Source organism: Nuphar pumila, chromosome 7, assembly GCF_984573655.1.
Source record: "Nuphar pumila chromosome 7, dmNupPumi1.hap1.1, whole genome shotgun sequence".
Lineage (NCBI taxonomy): Eukaryota > Viridiplantae > Streptophyta > Magnoliopsida > Nymphaeales > Nymphaeaceae > Nuphar > Nuphar pumila.
Genome location: NC_143255.1, coordinates 55974976 through 55979736, shown reverse-complemented (window position 1 = coordinate 55979736; position 4761 = coordinate 55974976).

Here is a 4761-nt window from a genome sequence, read left to right as displayed (position 1 = left end):
AAATCCAGTAGATCCAATCTCTAAGAGTCTAACAAGAGTGCATCAAGAGTTTGAACGGTCCAGTTCCAATTCAAAGTCACTTTTACACACTCGGACCTTCGTTTTAACTCATTTTAACTCATTTAAGCTCAATACAACCCAAACCAAGCTGACTCCAGCTGGTTGAGCTAGTGTTTTAGCTCCAAATTTAGTACAGCTGAGTATAACTGGCTTAGAATTCAGTTCATTCCAATCCAATCCAGTTCAAATTAGTTCAGACCAATCTAGTACCGTATTTCTGCCCCTGTCGGGTGAAGACCCCAAAAAAATAAAATTATTCAGGACATTATTTCCAACAATTTTTGAACTGAGACAGACCCAAAATTCAGACTTGGATCAATTCCTTTATCCAATATTTTATCAATATCCAAGATATGTTGCATTTCAATTTAGATATTGGATCCAATGCTGGATCTGATGTTTAATTTCTTCCCAGACCAGGATTTTTCATTTGATTCATTCAACAATCCATATCTAGAGTCCAATTCGTTCATTGAACCTGGAATATCTCATCAGATATCCAGGATTCAATTAAACTATTTTGGATCCATTTTAGTCTGGATCCACCTTTTGATATGTTTAGAAGTTCAAATTCAATCAAATTTCTGAACTCATATTCATTTAACATCTGAGATGCAATTTCACTTCTTGATTTCTGATTCAGATCCAAGATTCAGTTCCATTCTCGGAATTGGATCCAAGATCCAAAATCAAAATCCCAATTTTATTATGAATTTGGGGCTTTTCCATTTTCAATTCTTTAGAAATTCATAGTCAGGGTTCAATTTCTATTTTGAACCAATTTCCTCCAAATCGAGATCCAATCTTTTTCAAAACTTCGGATCCAGATCCTTTTCAAAACTCATTTTTTATTCTAATTTTAAAATTAATCTTATGGATTTTCAAATTCAAATCCACCATTTGCAAAAATCTTTTGAAAAATACCCTGGATCCAGTTCAAAATTTAGTTTGGATTTTGAAATGTCAAAATAGATCCAGTTCCAAAATCTATTTTTTATTCAAAATAAATTTAGGGATTTCAAATTCAAATTCAAATTCAAATTCAAAATTTGATTTTTATCCTCAATTTCAAAACAGTCTTTGAAATTTCAAAAACCAAAATCCATGTTTTGCAAAAATTCTCTAAATTTCAATCTGCATCCGATTTTTCCCAATTCAGATTTTATAAATCAAAAATTGAATCTTAAAGTTAAATTCTTTCCAAAAATTTCTCTTTTTACTTCCATATTTCATTCCCTTTTTCTTAATTTTCAAAATAAAAAATAAAAAATATTATTTTCAAAGAGGAGCGCCACTTGGTATTTAAAAAAAAACAAAATAAAACTCGTTTTAGCAAACCTTTAAAACCCCTCTTGTCTTTAAAAACCCACATGAGCCTCACCCACAAGGTGAGGCCATGTGTCAAATTTTTCAAAAAAGGGCCATTCTACCCATTTAGAAAATTGAAAATGACTCACATGGGCACCCTTTTGCAAGAGGGTGCCACATGTCAACCTTTTTCACAAAAGGGCATTCTTGCCCATTTAACAAAATAGAAATGCCCACATGGGCTTGAAACCACTCTTGTTGGAGATTTTTTAGTCCCATATCTAAAGTTTTGCAAAAGTCAACCCATTCTCAAACTCTAAATAGACCCCTTGGGGGTCTCTCTTCTCAACAAGTTAAAGTTTGAGAAATTGAGAGAATAAAAAAAAAATCTCTTTCTCTTCTCTTCTCCTCTCTCTTTCCTTCCTCCTCCTCTCTTGGCTCTCTTGGTGGCTGGAGCAAAGAAGAATAAGCCCAAGGTAGGCCATCTTTCTTCTTCTCTTTTGATTTTTTTCTTTTCTTTCTATTTCTTTTAATTTCTCAAAAATCGCCCTCCTCTTCTTCTTCCCTTATTTCTTGTATTTTCTTTCAATTTCATGTAATAGTAATGTAGATTTAGTTCAATTTCATGTAAATTTCTATTTTCTATGCTTTGATCTATTCAAATTGTTATTTACTTTATGCATTTTTCATTTTAGCCATTTAGAATTAGGATTTGATCTTCAATAGATCAAATTCTATATTCTATAGGCAAAATCAATTTCAATTTATGCCCCAATGCTTTCAATTTTATTTTATATGATTTTTTTATATTTTTATATCATTTTATTATCATCAATGATCTAGAATGATAGATCTCACGTTTTGATCATTGGATCAATCCATTTTGAGATTATATTCCATTCAATGGTGTTGAGATGATATTTTCAATTCTGGTTCATTTTTGCTCTCATCATTTCGCATATAATTAAATGTTATTTTGATCTAATTTTTTTACTGCATTATCATACATATGTTTTCGGGATTCACACCAAAAATCAGATTATTCTAATGTGTTGGCTATACTAGTAATAGCCTACTATGGGCATAGGAACCCCTATAGAATACCCAATTCTATGATGTTGGCCATACTATGAACCACTGTGAGTGATTCTGGCCAGAATCGCTAGGCACTGCAGTAAAAAAACACCCACTAGTAGCTAGCGGAAGAGTCAGATTGATGAGCAATACTTGCCCCTAAGATTTGTGGTTCATGCTACATCCTGATCTGCCTAGAGTCCTACTTATTGTGTGAAAATAACCCTAAGATATTATATGCAACCCTCATTTCCCCACGTGAACTACATCAAGTTCATTTGCTTTCTATCACAAGCATATTTCTCATAATACTCCTAGGATTTCTAATATTCACAGACATCTAAGCATGTAGAAAATGTATTTTCCCTACACCGATGTATTGTCTCTACATCAATAAATTGTCGATGACCCACGTTTATGACGGCTCACACTCTAATGGCTATCATGTAGCCCTTTCCATCTGTTGCCTCTTTCAAGATTTACGGGGCAAGTCTAGCATGCCATGATAACTCAAATCTCATAATAAGCATAACTGAAAGAAAATACTGAAGAAAAATGCTCAAATACTCAACTTTATTCATATACATGTAATTCTTTGTTCTCAAGCTCAGTATATATATTTTTTGTCTAAATTACAATATTTTTGCATATCATATTGAAGCTCAGGAGTACATGAAATCATTTTTTTGCATGATTGCTAACTCATATGCATTTATTCTATCTCTCAATGATGCATACTTTTAGAAATACAACTACATAACATACAAGGTAAAGACTACATTGTCAAGTATATGCAACTATCTCATACATGAAAACAAACACATTGTTTATTGTTAACTAGACATGATTATAATGTCCCTTACCTTGAATGTGAATGTTGCACTCTAGTTAGCAGTCGAGTCTCTTGCGATGTTAGTAATATAATTTGATCATCACACAAGTATATTTATTTCAACAAATAGACATTCTTTATACTTTGCCAAAATTATCAAAATACCCTCCCGAGGTAGTCTGTTATACCTTGATTTATGTGCCTCTGGTTTGGTCAGAATCATAAGACCAACAAATTTTATTTTGCGATATGAATCCAACACACAAAACCTCACTCAATGTTGAGTGTGGAGTGCAAAGTTATGCTCATTTTACTTAATTGGATATCGGGTTAGACACAAGGGTAATTTGATCATTTCAACTCTCTACGATTTGACCTGACCCAACCTAGGTCAATCTAGTTCAGTCTGAGTTCATAACACTGGATTTATTAAACCTAATCTAGACACAACTAGGTTCGGATTCAAACCCATTTGGCCTCTCTAAAACACATCTCGAATTTGCTTATTAAATGTTGCAGATCCATATCCAGTTTGGTGTAACTGGACTGGACCCAAACCAGACTGGTTCAGTTCTATCTCAATCATTAGCCAGAGATCATCCAGTCCAGAATAGATTAGACTAGATCTAATCATGAACCAGTACCAATCTATCTAGCTATGGACTGGGATCTAGATCTAGGACTGATACATCCAGACACAAACCCAATTCTGTTTGCATCTTATTCGACTTAGATTGGTCTAGATCAACTGGATTAAAGTGGAACTAGACTCAGTCTGGTCCAATTCAATCCAAACTCAAACAAGGAATCGAGACCCTGTCAGGCCTCACTTGGTCGACTCGGTCCGGTTCAGTCAAAATCGGTTTAGTCGATCGAATCGAGTTCAAGAACTCGTTGACAAGACTCAGTCTGGACTGCCCTGGATCAAGTTGGTCTTAGTCAGACTCGACTCGTTCTGAGTTCACACTCAAACCGGTTAGGTCAGACCAACTCGATCTGGTTCAGCCTGGATCGACTCGATCAACCGAGATACGCATTTTTTTTCTAAGCTGGTTCGGTCTAGGTCAGAGCCAGACTGACCCAGTTGAGTCTTAATGGGCCCAACTTAGTCTGGTTTACCCCCAGATCGAGTAAGCTCTAACGACTCACCTAGTTGAGGGGTCGAGGTCGTCTCTCTCTCTCTCTCTCTCTCTCTCTCTCTCTCTCTTGAAGCCATGGATGTTGGCCTCTCAACGAATAACATAAAAAGAAAGAAAACAAAGGGGGGGGAGGGTTGTTACCTGCGGTGGCCATCGGCGATGCTCGGACAACTGCCTTCCTCTCTCGTTTCCAACTCTCTCCACTCTCTCTCTCATTTTGGTGGGCAGAGAGGCACCGTCCCGATAATGGTTGGTGAGGTTTATCATCCCTCCAGAGTTGAGAGGGAAAGCGGTTCCTCAATTTGGGGAACCGTTTTTCCCACTCTCGTCTCATTCATTTCTTTTTTA